Source organism: Triturus cristatus, chromosome 1_1 (genome assembly GCF_964204655.1).
Source record: "Triturus cristatus chromosome 1_1, aTriCri1.1, whole genome shotgun sequence".
Classification (NCBI taxonomy): domain Eukaryota; kingdom Metazoa; phylum Chordata; class Amphibia; order Caudata; family Salamandridae; genus Triturus; species Triturus cristatus.
This window is the reverse complement of record NC_140579.1, coordinates 1,123,130,930-1,123,149,995: the sequence shown is the minus strand read 5'-3', so window position 1 is coordinate 1,123,149,995 and position 19,066 is coordinate 1,123,130,930.

The following is a 19,066-nucleotide window of genomic DNA, read 5'->3' as shown; positions in this document are numbered from 1 at the left end:
GCACGACCCCCCACACTGCCTGAACACCACTTCACTGCCCTAAACCCTAAAACACCACCCTCAGCACGACCCCCTACACTACCTGCACACCACTGCACTGACCTAAACCCTGAAACACCACCCCCAGCATGACCCCCTACACTGCCTGAACACCACTGCACTGCCCTAAACTTTGAAACACCACCCCCAGCATGACCTCCTAAACTGCCCGAACACCACTGCACTGCCCTAAACCCTGAAACACCACCCCCTGCAAGACCCCCTACACTGCCCGAACACCACTGCCCTAAACCCTGAAACACAACCCCCAGCACGACCCCCTACTCTGCCCGAACACCACTGCTCTGCCCTAAACACTAAAACACCACCCCAGCACGTCCCCCTACACTCCCCGAACACAACTGCTTTGCCCTAAACTCTGAAACACCAGCACCAGCACAACACCCTACACTGCCCGAACACCACACCTCTGCCCTAAACCTTGAAACACCAACCCCAGCATGACACCCTACACTGCCCGAACACCACTGCACTGCCCTAAACCCTGAAACACCACCCCCAGCATGACCCCCTACACTGCCGGAACCCCACTGCACTGCCCTAAACCCTGAAACACCATCCCCACCACGACCCCCTACACTGCCCGAACACCACTGCCCTAAACCCTGAAACGCCACCTCCAGCAAGACCCCCTACACTGCCTGAACACCACTGCCCTAAACCCTGAAACGCCACCCCCTTCAAGACCCTCTACACTGCCCAAACACCACTGAACCACTGCCCTAAACCCTGAAATGCCACCCCCTGCAAGACCCCCTACATTGCCCGAATACCACTGCACTGCCCTAAACCCTGAAACACCACCCCCAGCATGACGCCCAACACTGCCCAAACACCACTGCACTACCCTAAACCATAAAACACCAGCCCCAGCACAACCCCCTACACTGCCCGAACACCACTGCACTGCCCTAACCCTAAAACACCAGCCCCAGATTTGACCCCCTACACTGCCCGAACACCACTGCACTGCCCTAAACCCTAAAACATGAGACCCAGTGTTAGAAATGGGATTTCTGGTTGGCTAGGGCTTGCGCCAAAGCCAGGCAGAAACCACCACTCTAGTCAGGGCAAGGAAGTTACACGCCAAAGATAACCCCTGCTCACCCCCTTGGTAGCTTGGCACGAGCAGTCAGGCTTATCCCGGAGGCGATGTGTAAAGCGTTTGCGCGCGCACCCAGCAACAACACCCAAGGCCCACCACAAAGGAAACTCCACACAAGGTATTATATAAAAATAACCTTTGTATTATACCACAATACATTAGATAAAAAACACACACTCTACAATGTGCCAACAGGCACAGGCAGAATTTACAAGGGATTATATGTACAGGGGACAGGGCCACAGGGACCGCTGTCAGGAATTAGCACTCTTAGAACTTAGCATAGAAAACAACTGTAGCACCAAATAACATGTAGCACACAACCAGTAACTACTGGTATCAGGCAAGTACCACCTACGCAACTCTAACCACCTTCGGAAAATATTACGCAGGGAATCAGGACCTCACTAGCACCACCTGTACTAGGGAGAAAACAACCACCTAAGTATCACAATACCTATAGGGGTAAACGCACATTACACATGATGCATCACATTCAGAGGTGTAGGAAAGGAAAACACATGATGCATAAAATACATTCAGAGGTGCAGGACAAGAAAAGTGCCAAACTCACATTAGCCACCACTGTGGCAGTCCCTAGGCCAACTGGCCGTGAAGGGGCAAGGACGCCCTGTGTCCAGCAGAGTCAGGGCGCGCCTGCGCAGGCTGCGCAAACCAGGGCGCACAACCTAAACGTTGCAGCTGCCCACTAAGTGGTGGGCAGCTGGGAAAAGGAGCGTGGGCACCACTGTGCCCTTTGAACACAAATCACAGTCACGTGGGGCCTCTCGGGACTCTCTAATCCAAACAGTGCGCCTTTTTGGAGCCTCGGGTCTCTAAACAACAACACAAGCCCCCTAAGCCTCTGTGGCTCTGTAACTAATGTGGGGCAAGGTGGGAGTGGCCCGCTGCCATCTGGGGCCACTCAAACACGTAAGAAATGCCCCGGTAACGTTGGAGCCCTCTAGGCTCTGAACAAATATCTGCCGTTTGTTGGAGCCTTCACGGCTCTGAACAAATATCTGCCGTTCGTTGGTGGAGACTTCCTGGGGCTCGAGAAACAAATGACAGGCCCCCTAGACGTCGGAGTCCCACACGGGGGACTCTTTGGGATGCGGGCCTCGTCTTTGGAGCGCACTAGCGCTCCCAGCCAGTGCACACACGGAGTCCCCCCCCCCCAGCCCTTCCGCACTCACCGGGCTGTCGCTCTGGGGACTCCCGCGTCGCCTCTGTTTTCTCCACTCCCGGGCCGGCAGCACTCACCGTCACTTCTCTCGCGGCGGGGCTGGGGCAGTCACGGCGCTGCTTCCTCTTCTAGGCAGAGTGCCCCGGGGCGCAGGGTAGGCTCCTGCCGGCTCCGGGGCTCAGGGCAGCCGCGATGCTTTGGAAGGAGGCGGGGTAGGCTCCCGCCCTCCTAGATCCGTTTCCGGTTGTCCCGGAGTCCTGCCTTCGGCCTGCCTGACTTCCTGCAAGCCCGGCCGCGGCGGTGATCTCCAAACTCGGTCCACAGAGGGGTAGGCTCCCTCGTTAGATGTGATATCCGGCGGTGTGGGCACCCGCCGTAAGTATAATCAAATAGGCGGGGTGGGCACCCGCAAGCACACCACAATGCGGGGTGGGCACCCGCCAATTAAATAATTAAATGAGCGGGGTGGCTCCCGCTCGGTCGGTAAAGACGGGGCAAATGCCGGGTGGGCACCGGCTGGCAGTAATAAAGCGCTCCTGAGCGCTAAGGGCGAATAAAAGCGCTTCCAGGCGCTTTGGGGACACAAATAAAGCGCTCCCAGCGCTTTAGGGACAAAAGAACCACAAAGTCCGGCAAAGTTCTTCCCTGCATACAGCAGGGCAGGGGTGGGGGGCAAAGCTGGACCCAGAGCCAGCTCACTGGGCCTCCAGGCAGGGAGGTAGTCCAAGTCGCGGTCCTCTGATCCAGCAGCAGCCCCCCTCAGGTAAGATCCTGGCAGAGAACAACTTCTGTGGGGACACAGCCCCATTTTTATACAGTAAAACCCTTTGTTCTTGGTTCAGGGTGAGGGGGAAAACCAGTCGCAGCTGGTTGGGGAGCACCCTTGATGTGCTCAGCCCCTCACTCTATTCACTGGCAGGGCTAGGGTCGTCAGTCGCACCACAGGGGGCGGAGCCAGCATTGTGTGGGGAAAGCCCTGCCCTATTCAGGTCCAGGGTGCACTCCTCCCCAGCCATCAGCATGCTAATCTCCCTATTCACCACCGGGTGACTCCTCCTGACTCTGGGGAATCCCTAGCCCGTCACCTGACCTCAGCCAGCCAATCACGCGACAAGGCACACATTTTACACTGCACACCGAAGTGCCCACTTCTAGAAGTGGCACTTCCACACTAGGTACATGCACGCCGCACACATCATCGCGCAGCATTCAATCACACGAGTCCGCACATACCAAACTCGAGCCTGCACACCCCACGCATCAGGAACTACCAGGGACACATACATTCCCCATGCATTCCTATGGGAGTGCAGGCCTATCTCACCACATGCACTCAGAATGCGCACGCACTTTCCTCTGGGACACAGGGAAAGTGCGCAGAAACCAAAAATCACCACACCAAGTCACCAATAAAAAGCAAAAGGTTCAGGGGTGAACCTGCCAGAAGGACCAAGTCCAACACAACCCCCTTCCAGCCAAAACGCAGGGCAGACCAATCACCACCGTGATGGACTTCCCTGCTTGGGGCGATAGAACACGGACGCGGGCCCGCAACTGCAGGGACACCCTCCGGTTCTACGCCACGGTGAACCCATGGAATTCTTTCAAACACCACTGTCTGGACCAACTGGGCTACCCTACTGGTACTCCCAAGCTGTCCGCGGCCAAGACCAGGCCCTAGGCCACCCAGGTGCCACCGGTCTTTGCCTAACCATAGAGTGGGGGGTAGGAACCCCTGGCACATAGCGTCCATTCTCCACTCTTCCTGTCTGCAAGACAGGACTAGACTGCCACTGGTTCTCCAGCCTAGGGTCTGCACCCTCAGGCGGACCAGGAATCTCAGGGAAGGCTCTCCTCCCCCTACCTCTTCTCCTACGGTTCCTCCTCCTCTGGCGAGGGGTACACCTAGAACGCCATTCCAACCCAGGGTTTAACCCCTCAGGTTGTACCTGGGCCAGAGGTGGGCTCTCCCACCCTCTGCACCCCCTTCCAGAGCCCTGCTCCCTACCAACTGGGGCGGTACCTATGGAAGAAGAACCGGTCGGGACGCTGGTTACAGACGTCCCACTCTTCAGGTCAGGCTAATCCTGAACCTGGCCTTCCAACCTCCGGCCTAGAACCTTTGGTGGAATAATCGCCTGGCACTCCAGGACTTTGGGGGATTTACACTCCATCCCCCTGAGGCTATCAAATGACACATATGTCGAGCGACTGTCTGTCTGGCGCTGATCTCCCGTCCCCTGTCCACCTGACAGTGCGCGGAGATCCCCCAGAACAGAAGTGGTGTCCCCATGGTCACTACACGGGATCCTAGCTCAACTGGGAAGTCCCTGACCCACTGGTTCTTCCACTGGCGAACTCATCCCCCAATCACTCCTCACACTGGACTCCTGTACCCTCCCTACCGGAGCTGTACTGCCAGCCTCTAGAACCACAGGAGCCCTGGTTACAGGTGCTCCAGGTCCTCTACTCACTAAGAGATCTTCCTCAAGTGGAGTAACAGGACAGCCTAGGTCCCCAACTTGGTGTTCCCTCATGAAACCATCCAAGTCCTGAGGCAGGGTTTCGTACGTCTGGGGACCCTCGGTCACCCACTTACTCCCGCTCCACTGAGCCAGGCCATAAGCCCCTACACCCTCCTCGCTATCCTGGGACCTAGCTGGGCTACACTGAGCCTCTTCCACCACGCTGGGCTGGAAGATACCTGACCCACTACTTTTGGAGTCACTCCCTAATGACTCTAGAGAACCTCTAGCACTTTCCCAGCGCTCTGCTTCCTCTGCAAGCTCCCAAGGACAAAAAGAGTCGTACCTCTGCAGGTGTTGGCGCAACCCTGGAGAACAACTACTGAGCATCTGTTCTTTGATAATCATTTTGACCACTGCCTTCAAATCCTCTTCCGGGTTAACCATCAGCCACTCCACCAGTGCATCCTGACAGTCATCCACAAACTCCTCCCAAGACTGGTGAGAAAGCTTCCTACTGCCCCTGAATTTCAACCTTAACTCCTCCTCCTGGGAAACAGGTACCAGACTGGGGGGACTGGGATTGGGATTTCCTACACTGGAATCTATATTGCTACCACCACTGGACTCAACCCTCCCTGGGGAGCCCAGAAAATTAAAACTGCGCGCAGGGGATAGTCTACCCTCCAGAGCTACTTTGCCTCTGGTGGAGGCCCTCTCAGCCTCCTCTATCCTCTCCTGCGCCAAGACCCTCTCGGTCTCTAGCTGTTGCTTCTTGACCTCCAGCTGCGCCATAGCCTGAGCATGCTCTAACCTGAGCTTTTCTAACGCCAGCTGGTGTTCCCTTTCTTTCCTCCTATCTTCCCACTCCTTTGGGGACAGGGAAAGGGATGAGGCGCTGCCTCCTACGCTGGACCCAGCAAGGGACGCCCTACCTATGAGGTCTTCACTCTCTACTGGCGTCCAGGTACTGTCATCTTCTTCCTCCTCTGAATCTTCAGGGCTCCCCACAGACCCACCACCCTCCAGGTGTGAGGCCCGGGCCCTTTCTTCCTCACTGAGCTCAAGAACCCATTGACCCTCTGGGCCTAGGAACAGGTGGTCCCTAAGTTCGTACAGGGTTTCTGACTCTCTCACCCTAATACCTCTCTCTCTACAGGCCCTTTCCAACTCCTGCCTACTGTACCCAAACACATCACAGGGCTCAAAAGCAGGCTCCATTCTGGCGGACGTTCTGGTGAAAAGATTATACAGGGAACCTAGGGGTCTGAGCTTCAACACAGGGTACACAATTCACAAAAAGGATTCAGCAAGCTCTCTAACCCAGAGAACTCACACTCACTTGCCTAGTGCCACACACCCTTCATCCACACACAACCCTCCCCTCGGACTGGTAAGGCAGTTTCTACCACCCCTGATTCCTCAACCTGACCACAAGTGACACAGGTACCAAACTCTGGGCGCAGGGCGGGGGACAAATGTACAGGACACTATTATGCTGCCAGCACTGGATCCCACCCTTACTGGGGAATCCAGAAACACATTTCCACAGAAATGACACTTAAAAGCAAACTTAGAACAATAATCCCTATACCATGTAATTATCTAAATGCAGAGTTTTGTAGTGCGGCCAGTTGCTGCTGCGGTACAGCGCAAACGCAAGTCCAAATCCCACCGCTGATCACCAATGTTAGAAATGGGATTTCTGGTTGGCTAGGGCTTGCGCCAAAGCCAGGCAGAAACCACCACTCTAGTCAGGGCAAGGAAGTTACACGCCAAATATAACCCCTGCTCACCCCCTTGGTAGCTTGGCACGAGCAGTCAGGCTTATCCCGGAGGCGATGTGTAAAGCGTTTGTGCGCGCACCCAGCAACAACACCCAAGGGCCACCACAAAGGAAACTCCACACAAGGTATTATATAAAAATAACCTTTGTATTATACCACAATACATTAGATAAAAAACACACACTCTACAATGTGCCAACAGGCACAGGCAGAATTTACAAGGGATTATATGTACAGGGGACAGGGCCACAGGGACCGCTGTCAGGAATTAGCACTCTTAGAACTTAGCATAGAAAACTACTGTAGCACCAAATAACATGTAGCACACAACCAGTAACTACTGGTATCAGGCAAGTACCACCTACGCAACTCTAACCACCTTAGGAAAATATTACGCAGGGAATCAGGACCTCACTAGCACCACCTGTACTAGGGAGAAAACAACCACCTAAGTATCACAATACCTATAGGGGTAAACGCACATTACACATGATGCATCACATTCAGAGGTGTAGGAAAGGAAAACACATGATGCATAAAATACATTCAGAGGTGCAGGACAAGAAAAGTGCCAAACTCACATTAGCCACCACTGTGGCAGTCCCTAGGCCAACTGGCCGTGAAGGGGCAAGGACGCCCTGTGTCCAGCAGAGTCAGGGCGCGCCTGCGCAGGCTGCGCAAACCAGGGCGCACAACCTAAACGTTGCAGCTGCCCACTAAGTGCTGGGCAGCTGGGAAAAGGAGCGTGGGCACCACTGTGCCCTTTGAACACAAATCACAGTCACGTGGGGCCTCTCGGGACTCTCTAATCCAAACAGTGCGCCTTTTTGGAGCCTCGGGGCTCTAAACAACAACACAAGCCCCCTAAGCCTCTGTGGCTCTGTAACTAATGTGGGGCAAGGTGGGAGTGGCCCGCTGCCATCTGGGGCCACTCAAACACGTAAGAAATGCCCCGGTAACGTTGGAGCCCTCTAGGCTCTGAACAAATATCTGCCGTTCGTTGGAGACTTCACGGCTCTGAACAAATATCTGCCGTTCGTTGGTGGAGACTTCCTGGTGCTCGAGAAACAAATGACAGGCCCCCTAGACGTCGGAGTCCCACACGGGGGACTCTTTGGGATGCGGGCCTCGTCTTTGGAGCGCACTAGCGCTCCCAGCCAGTGCGCACACGGAGTCCCCCCCCCAGACCTTCCGCATCTCACCGGGCTGTTGTTCTGGGGACTCCCGCGTCGCCTCTGTTGTCTCCGCTCCGGGGCCGGCAGCACTCACCGTCACTTCTCTCGCGGCGGGGCTGGGGCAGTCACGGCGCTGCTTCCTCTTCTAGGCAGAGTGCCCCGGGGTGCAGGGTAGGCTCCTGCCGGCTCCGGGGCTCAGGGCAGCCGCGATGCTTTGGAAGGAGGCGGGGTAGGCTCCCGCCCTCCTAGATCCGTTTCCGGTTGTCCCGGAGTCCCGCCCTCGGCCTGCCTGACTTCCTGCAAGCCCGGCCGCGGCGGTGATCTCCAAACTCGGTCCACAGAGGGGTAGGCTCCCTCGTTAGATGAGATATCCGGCGGGGTGGGCACCCGCCGTAAGTATAATCAAATAAGCGGGGTGGGCACCCGCAAGCACACCCCAATGCGGGGTGGGCACCCGCCAATTAAATAATTAAATGAGTGGGGTGGCTCCCGCTCGGTCGGTAAAGACGGGGCAAATGCCGGGTGGGCACCGGCTGGCAGTAATAAAGCGCTCCTGAGCGCTAAGGGCGAATAAAAGCGCTTCCAGGCGCTTTGGGGACACAAATAAAGCTCTCCCAGCGCTTTAGGGACAAAAGAACCACAAAGTCCGGCAAAGTTCTTCCCTGCATACAGCAGGGCAGGGGTGGGGGGCAAGGCTGGACCCAGAGCCAGCTCACTGGGCCTCCAGGCAGGGAGGTAGTCCAAGTGGCGGTCCTCTGGTCCAGCAGCAGCAGCAGCCCCCCTCAGGTAAGATCCTGGCAGAGAACAACTTCTGTGGGGACACAGCCCCATTTTTATACAGTAAAACCCTTTGTTCTTGGTTCAGGGTGAGGGGGAAAACCAGCCGCAGCTGGTTGGGGAGCACCCTTAATGTGCTCAGCCCCTCACTCTATTCACTGGCAGGGCTAGGGTCGTCAGTCGCACCACAGGATTGTGTGGGGAAAGCCCTGCCCTATTCAGGTCCAGGGTGCACACCTCCCCAGCCATCAGCATGCTAATCTCCCTATTCACCACCGGGTGACTCCTCCTGACTCTGGGGAATCCCTAGCCCGTCACATGACCTCAGCCAGCCAATCACGCGACAAGGCACACATTTTACACTGCACACCGAAGTGCCCACTTCTAGAAGTGGCACTTCCACACTAGGTACATGCACGCCGCACACATGATCGCGCAGCATTCAATCACACGAGTCCGCACATACCAAACTCGAGCCTCCACACCCCACGCATCAGGAACTACCAGGGACACATACATTCCCCATGCATTCCTATGGGAGGGCAGGCCTATCTCACCACATGCACTCAGAATGTGCACGCACTTTCCTCTGGGACACAGGGAAAGTGCGCAGAAACCAAAAATCACCACACCAAGTCACCAATAAAAAGAAAAAAGTTCAGGGGTGAACCTGCCAGAAGGGCCAAGTCCAACACCCAGCATGACCCCTCACACTGCTCGAACACCACTGCACGGCCCTAAACCCTGAAACACCAGCTGCAGCACAACCCCCTACACTGCCCGAACACCACTGCACTGCCCTAAACCCCAAAACACCACCCCCAGCACGACCCCCTACACTGCCAGAAAACCACTGCACTGCCCTAAACCCTGAAACACCACCCTCCTGCACTGCCCGAACACCCCTGCACTGCCCTAAACCCTGAAACACCACTCCCAGCAAGACCCCCTACACTGCCCGAACACCTCTGCACTTCCCTGAACCCTGAAACACCACCCCCAGCAAGACACCCTACACTGCCCGAAAACCACTGCACTGCCCTAAACCCTGAAACACCACCCCCTGCACGACCCCCAACACCGCCCAAACACCACTGCAATGCCCTAAAACACCAGCACAACCCCCTACACTGCCCGAACACCACTGCACTGCCCTAAACCCTGAAACACCAGCCCCAGTACGTCCCCTACACTGCCCGCACACCACTGCATTGCCCTAAACCCTTAAACACCACCTCCAGCACGACCCCCTACACTGCACGAACAGCACTGCAATGCCCTAAACGCTGAAACACCACCCACAGCACGACCCCGTACACTACCCGCACACCACTGCACTGCCCTAAACCCTGAAACACCACCCCCAGCATGACCCCCTACACTGCCCGAACACCACTGCACTGCCCTACACCCTGAAACACCACCCCCAGCATGACCCCCTACACTGCCCGAACACCACTGCACTGACCTAAACCGTAAAACACCAGCCCCAGCACGACCCCCTACACTGCCCGAATACCACTGCACTGCCCTAAACCCTGAAAGACCAGCCCCAGTACGACCCCCTCCACTGCCCGAACACCACTGCCCTAAACCCTGAAACACCACCCCCAGCATGACCCCCTACACTGCCCGAACACCACTGCACTGACCTAAACCGTAAAACACCAGCCCCAGCACGACCCCCTACACTGCCCGAATACCACTGCACTGCCCTAAACCCTGAAAGACCAGCCCCAGCACGACCCCCTCCACTGCCCGAACACCACTGCACCACTGCCCTAAACCCTGAAATGCCACCCTCTGCAAGACCCCCTATATTCCCCGAACACCACTGCACTGCCCTAAACCCTGAAACACCACCACCAGCATGACCCCCTAAACTGCCCAAACACCACTGCACCGTCCTAAATCCTGAAACACCACCCCTTGCAAGACCCCTACACTGCCCGAACACCACTGCACTGCCATAAACCCTGAAACACCACCCCCAGCATGACCCCCTACACTGCCCGAACACCACTGCACTGCCCTAAACCCTGTAATACAACCACCAGCATGACCCCCTATACTGCCCGAACACCACTGCACTGCACTGCCCTAAACCCTAAAACACCACCTCCAGCATGACCCTCAACACTGCCCGAACACCACTGCACTACCCTAAACCATAAAACACCAGCCCCAGCACGAACCCTACACTGCCCGAACACCACTGCATTGCCCTAACCCTAAAACACCAGCCCCAGCATGACCCCTCACACTGCCCGATCACCACTGCACGGCCATAAACCCTGAAACACCAGCCCCACCTCGACCCCCTACACTGCCGGAACACCACTGCACTGCCCTAAACCCTGAAACACCAGCCCCAGCATGACCACCTACACTGCCCGAACACCACTGCACTGCCCTAAACCCTGAAACACCACCCCCAACACGACCCACTACACTGCCCGAACACCACTGCACTGCCCTAAACCCTGAAACACCACCCCCCTGCATGACCCCCTACACTGACCAAACCCCACTGCACTGCCCTAAACCCTGAAACACCAACCCCTGCACGAACCCCTAAACTGCCCGAACACCACTGCACTGCCCTAAACCCTGAAACACCACTCCCAGTAAGACCCCCTACACTGCCCGAACACCTCTGCACTGCCCTGAACCCTGAAACACCACCCCTAGCAAGACCCCCTACACTGCCTGAACACCACTGCCCTGAACCCTTAAACACCACCCCCTGCATGACCCCCCACACTGCCCGAACACCACTGCACTGCCCTAAACCCTGAAACACCACTCCCAGGATGACCCCCTACACTGCCCAAACAGCCCTGCTCTGTCCTAAACCCTAAAACACCAGCACGACCCCCTACACTGCCCGAACACCACTACACTGCCCTAAACCCTGAAACAGCAGCCCCAGCACGACCCCCTACACTGCCCGCACACCACTGCACTGCCCTAAACCCTTAAACACCACCCCAGCACGACCCCCTACACTGCACGAACACAACTGCACTGCCCTAAACCATAAAACACCAGCCCCAGCACGACCCCCTACACTGCCCAAACACCACTGCACTGCCCTAAACCCTGAAACACCAGCCCCAGCACGACCCCATCCACTGCCCGAACACCACTGCCCTAAACCCTGAAACCCTGAAATGCCTTCCCCTGCAAGACCCTCCACACTGCCCGAACATCACTGCACCACTCCCCTAAACCCTGAAATGCCACCCCCTGCAAAACCCCCTATATTGCCCGAACACCACTGCACTGCCCTAAACCCTGAAACACCACCCCCAGCATGACCCCCTATACTGCCTGAACACCACTGCACTGCCCTAAACTTTGAAACACCACCCCCAGCATGACCCCCTAAACTGCCCGAACACCACTGCACTGCCCTAAACCCTGAAACACCACCCCCTGCAAGACCCCCTACACTGCCCGAACACCACTGCCCTAAACCCTGAAACACAACACCCAGCACGACCCCCTACTCTGCCCGAACACCACTGCTCTGCCCTAAACCCTAAAACACCACCCCAGCACGTCCCCTACACTCCCCGAACACTACTGTTTTGCCCTAAACTCTGAAACACCAGCACCAGCACAACACCCTACACTGCCAGAACACCACTCCTCTGCCCTAAACCTTGAAACACCAACACCAGCATGACACCCTACACTGCCCGAACACCACTGCACTGCTCTAAACCCTGAAACACTACCCCCAGCATGACCCCCTACACTGCCCGAACCTTACTGCACTTCCCTAAACCCTGAAACACCAGCCCCAGGATGACCCCCTACACTGCCCGAACACCACTGCACTGCCCTAAACCCTGAAACACCAGCCCCACCACGACCCCCTACACTGCCCGAACACCACTGCCCTAAACGCTGAAACGCCACCTCCAGCAAGACCCCCTACACTGCCTGAACACCACTGCCCTAAACCCTGAAACGCCACCCCTTGCAAGACCCTCTACACTGCCCGAACACCCCTGAACCACTGCCCTAACACCTGAAATGCCACCCCCTGCAAGACCCCCTACATTGCCAGAATACCACTGCACTGCCCTAAACCCTGAAACACCACCCCCAGCATGACCCCCAACACTGCCCGAACACCACTGCACTACCCTAAACCATAAAACACCAGCCCCAGCACAACCCCCTACACTGCCCGAACACACTGCACTGCCCTAACCCTAAAACACCAGCCCCAGATTTGACCCCTCACACTGCTCGAACACCACTGCACGGCCCTAAACCCTATAACACCAGCTGCAGCACGACCCCCTACACTGCCCGTACACCACTGCACTGCCCTAAACCCCGAAACACCAACCCCAGCACGACCCCCTACACTGTCAGAAAACCACTGCACTGCCCTAAACCCTGAATCACCACCCCCCTGCACTGCCCGAACACCCCTGCACTGCCCTAAACCCTGAAACACCACTCCCAGCAAGACCCCCTACACTGCCCGAACACCTCTGCACTTCCCTGAACCCTAAAACACCACCCGCAGCAAAACACCCTATGCTGCCCGAAAACCACTGCACTACCCTTACCCTGAAACACCACCCCCTGCACGACCCCCTACACCGCCCAAACACCACTGCACTGCCCTAAACCCTGAAACACCACCCCCTGCATGACCCCCTACACTGCCCGAACACCACTGCACTGCCCTAAACCCTGAAATACCACTCCCAGGATGACCCCCTACACTGCCCAAACAGCACTGCTCTGCCCTAAACCCTTAAACACCACCTACAGCACGACCCCCTACACTGCACGAACAGCACTGCAATGCCCTAAACGCTGAAACACCACCCACAAAACGACCCCCTACACTACCCGCACACCACTGCACTGCCCTAAACCCTGAAACACCACCCCCAGCATGACCCCCTACACTGCCCAAACACCACTGCACTGCCCTAAACCCTGAAACACCACCCCCAGCATGACCCCCTACACTGCCCGAACACCACTGCACTGACCTAAACCGTAAAACACCAGCCCCAGCACGACCCCCTACACTGCCCGAACACCACTGCACTGCCCTAAACCCTGAAAGACCAGCCCCAGCACGACCCCCTCCACTGCCCGAACACCACTGCCCTAAAACCTGAAACGCCTTCTCCTGCAAGACCCTCTACACTGCCCGAACACCACTGCACCACTGCCCTAAACCCTGAAATGCCACCCCCTGCAAAACCCCCTATATTCTCCGAACACCACTGCACTGCCCTAAACCCTGAAACACCACCACCAGCATGACCCCCTAAACTGCCCGAACACCACTGCACCATCATAAACCCTGAAACACCACCCCCAGCAAGACCCCCTACACTGCCCGAACACCACTGCCCTAAACCCTGAAAAGCCACCCCTTGCAAGACCCCCTACACTGCCCGAACACCACTGCACTGCCATAAACCCTGAAACACCACCCCCAGCATGACCCCCTACACTGTCCGAGCACCACTGCACTGCCCTAAACCCTTTAATACCACCCCCAGCATGACCCCCTATACTGCCCGAACACCACTGCACTGCACTGCCCTAAACCCTAAAACACCACCCCCAGCATGACCCTCAACACTGCCTGAACACCACTGCACTACCCTAAACCATAAAACACCAGCCCCAGCATGACCCCTCACACTGCCCGATCACCACTGCACGGCCATAAACCCTGAAACACCAGCCCTACCTCGACACCCTACACTGCCGGAACACCACTGCACTGCCCTAAAACCTAAAACACCACCCCCTGCACGATCCCCTACACTCCCCGAACACCACTGCACTGCCCTAAACCCTGAAACACTATTCCCAGCAAGATCCCCTACACTGCCCGAACACCTCTGCACTGCCCTGAACCCTGAAACACCACCCCCACCGAAACCCCTTACACTGCCTGAATACCACTGCCCTAAACCCTTAAACACCACCCCAGCAAGACACCCTACGCTGCCCGAAAACCACTGCGCTGCCCTGAACCCTGAAACGCCAACCCCTGCACGAACCCCTAAACTGCCCGAACACCACTGCACTGCCCTAAACCCTGAAACACCACTCCCAGTTAGACCCCCTACACTGCCCGAACACCTCTGCACTGCCCTGAACCCTGAAACACCACCCCTAGCAAGACCCCCTACACTGCCTGAACACCACTGCCCTGAACCCTTAAACACCACCCCAGCAAGACACCCTACGCTACCTGAAAACCACTGCACTGCCCTAAACCCTGAAACACCACCCCCTGCACGACCCCCTACACTGCCCGAACACCACTGCACTGCCCTAAACCCTGAAACACCACCCCCTGCATGACCCCCCCACACTGCCCGAACACCACTGCACTGCCCTAAACCCTGAAACACCACTCCCAGGATGACCCCCTACACTGCCCAAACAGCCCTGCTCTGCCCTAAACCCTAAAACACCAGCACGACCCCCTACACTGCCCGAACACCACTACACTGCCCTAAACCCTGAAACAGCAGCCCCAGCACGACCCCCTACACTGCCCGCACACCACTGCACTGCCCTAAACCCTTAAACACCACCCCAGCACGACCCCCTACACTGCACGAACACAACTGCACTGCCCTAAACCATAAAACACCAGCCCCAGCACGACCCCCTACACTGCCCAAACACCACTGCACTGCCCTAAACCCTGAAACACCAGCCCCAGCACGACCCCATTCACTGCCCGAACACCACTGCCCTAAACCCTGAAACCCTGAAATGCCTTCCCCTGCAAGACCCTCCACACTGCCCGAACACCACTGCACCACTCCCCTAAACCCTGAATTGCCACCCCCTGCAAAACCCCCTATATTGCCCGAACACCACTGCACTGCCCTAAACCCTGAAACACCACCCCCAGCATGACCCCCTATACTGCCTGAACACCACTGCACTGCCCTAAACTTTGAAACACCACCCCCAGCATGACCCCCTAAACTGCCCGAACACCACTGCACTGCCCTAAACCCTGAAACACCACCCCCTGCAAGACCCCCTACACTGCCCGAACACCACTGCCCTAAACCCTGAAACACAACACCCAGCACGACCCCCTACTCTGCCCGAACACCACTGCTCTGCCCTAAACCCTAAAACACCACCCCAGCACATCCCCCTACACTCCCCGAACACTACTGCTTTGCCCTAAACTCTGAAACACCAGCACAAGCACAACACCCTACACTGCCCGAACACCACTCCTCTGCCCTAAACCTTGAAACACCAACCCCAGCATGACACCCTACACTGCCCGAACACCACTGCACTGCCCTAAACCCTGAAACACCACCCCCAGCATGACCCCCTACACTGCCCGAACCCCACTGCACTTCCCTAAACCCTGAAACACCAGCCCCAGGATGACCCCCTACACTGCCCGAACACCACTGCACTGCCCTAAACCCTGAAACACCAGCCCCACCACGACCCCCTACACTGCCCGAACACCACTGCCCTAAACCCTGAAACGCCACCTCCAGCAAGACCCCCTACACTGCCTGAACACCACTGCCCTAAACCCTGAAACGCCACCCCTTGCAAGACCCTCTACACTGCCCGAACACCACTGAACCACTGCCCTAACGCCTGAAATGCCACCCCCTGCAAGAACCCCTACATTGCCCAAATACCACTGCACTGCCCTAAACCCTGAAACACCACCCCCAGCATGACCCCCAACACTGCCCGAACACCACTGCACTACCCTAAAGCATAAAACACCAGCCCCAGCACAACCCCCTACACTGCCCGAACACAGTGCACTGCCCTAACCCTAAAACACCAGCCCCAGATTTGACCCCTCACACTGCTCGAACACCACTGCACGGCCCTAAACCCTATAACACCAACTGCAGCACGACCCCCTACACTGCCCGTACACCACTGCACTGCCCTAAACCCCGAAACACCAACCCCAGCACGACCCCCTACACTGTCAGAAAACCACTGCACTGCCCTAAACCCTGAAACACCACCCCCCTGCACTGCCCGAACACCCCTGCACTGCCCTAAACCCTGAAACACCACTCCCAGCAAGACCCCCTACACTGCCCGAACACCTCTGCACTTCCCTGAACCCTGAAACACCACCCGCAGCAAGACACCCTATGCTGCCCGAAAACCACTGCACTACCCTTAACCCTGAAACACCAACCCCTGCACGACCCCCTACACCGCCCAAACACCACTGCACTGCCCTAAACCCTGAAACACCACCCCCTGCATGACCCCCTACACTGCCCGAACACCACTGCACTGCCCTAAACCCTGAAATACTACTCCCAGGATGACCCCCTACACTGCCCAAACAGCACTGCTCTGCCCTAAACCCTTAAACACCACCTACAGCACGAACCCCTACACTGCACGAACAGCACTGCAATGCCCTAAACGCTGAAACACCACCCACAGAACGACCCCCTACACTACCCGCACACCACTGCACTGCCCTAAACCCTGAAACACCACCTCCAGCATGACCCCCTACACTGCCCAAACACCACTGCACTGCCCTAAACCCTGAAACACCATCCCCAGCATGACCCCCTACACTGCCCGAACACCACTGCACTGACCTAAACCGTAAAACACCAGCCCCAGCACGACCCCCTCCACTGCCCGAACACCACTGCCCTAAAACCTGAAACGCCTTCTCCTGCAAGACCCTCTACACTGCCCGAACACCACTGCACCACTGCCCTAAACCCTGAAATGCCACCCCCTGCAAGACCCCCTATATTCTCCGAACACCATTGCACTGCCCTAAACCCTGAAACACCACCACCAGCATGACCCCCTAAACTGCCCGAACACCACTGCACCATCCTAAACCCTGAAACACCACCCCCAGCAAGACCCCCTACACTGCCCGAACACCACTGCCCTAAACCCTGAAAAGCCACCCCTTGCAAGACCCCCTACACTGCCCGAACACCACTGCACTGCCATAAACCCTGAAACACCACCCCCAGCATGACCCCCTACACTGTCCGAGCACCACTGCACTGCCCTAAACCCTTTAATACCACCCCCAGCATGACCCCCTATACTGCCCGAACACCACTGCACTGCACTGCCCTAAACCCTAAAACACCACCCCCAGCATGACCCTCAACACTGCCTGAACACCACTGCACTACCCTAAACCATAAAACACCAGCCCCAGCATGACCCCTCACACTGCCCGATCACCACTGCACGGCCATAAACCCTGAAACACCAGCCCTACCTCGACACCCTACACTGCCGGAACACCACTGCACTGCCCTAAACCCTGAAACACCAGCCCCAGCATGACCACCTACACTGCCCGAACACCACTGCACTTCCCTAAACCCGGAAACACCACCCCCAACACAACCCACTACACTGCCCGAACACCACTGCACTGCCCTAAACCCTGAAACACCATTCCCAGCAAGATCCCCTACACTGCCCGAACACCTCTGCACTGCCCTGAACCCTGAAACACCACCCCCAGCGAAACCCCTTACACTGCCTGAACACCACTGCCCTAAACCCTTAAACACCACACCAGCAAGACACCCTACGCTGCCCGAAAACCACTGCGCTGCCCTAAACCCTGACACACCACCCCCTGCACGACCCCCTACACTGCCCGAACACCACTGCACTGCCCTAAACCCTGAAACACCACTCCCAGTAAGACCCCCTACACTGCCCGAACACCTCTGCACTGCCCTGAACCCTGAAACACCACCCCCAGCAAGACCCCCTACACTGCCTGAACACCATTGCCCTAAACCCTTAAACACCACCCCAGCAAGACACCCCACGCTGCCTGAAAACCACTGCACTGCCCTAAACCCTGAAACACCACCCCCTGCACGACCCCCTACACTGCCCAAATACCACTACACTGCCCTAAACCCTGAAAAAGCAGCCCCAGCACGACCCCTTACACTGCCCACACACCACTGCACTGCCCTAAACCCTTAAACACCACCCCCAGCACGACCCCCTACACTGCACGAACACAACTGCACTGCCCTAAACCATAAAACACCAGCCCCAGCACGAACCCCTACACTGCCTGAACACCACTGCACTGCCCTAAACCCTGAAACACTAGCCCCAGCACGACCCCATCCACTGCCCGAACACCACTGCCCTAAACCCTGAAACGCCTTCCCCTGCAAGACCCTCTACACTGCCCGAACACCACTGCACCACTCCCCTAAACCCTGAAATGCCACCCCCTGCAAAACCCCCTATATTGCCCGAACACCACTGCACTGCCCTAAACCCTGAAACACCACCCCCAGCACGACCCCCTACACTGCCCGAACACCACTACACTGCCCTAAACCCTGAAACACCACCCCAGCATGACCTCATACACTACCTGAACACACTGCACTGCCGTAAACCCTAAAACACTAGCCCCAGCATGACCCCCCACACTGCCTGAACACCACTTCACT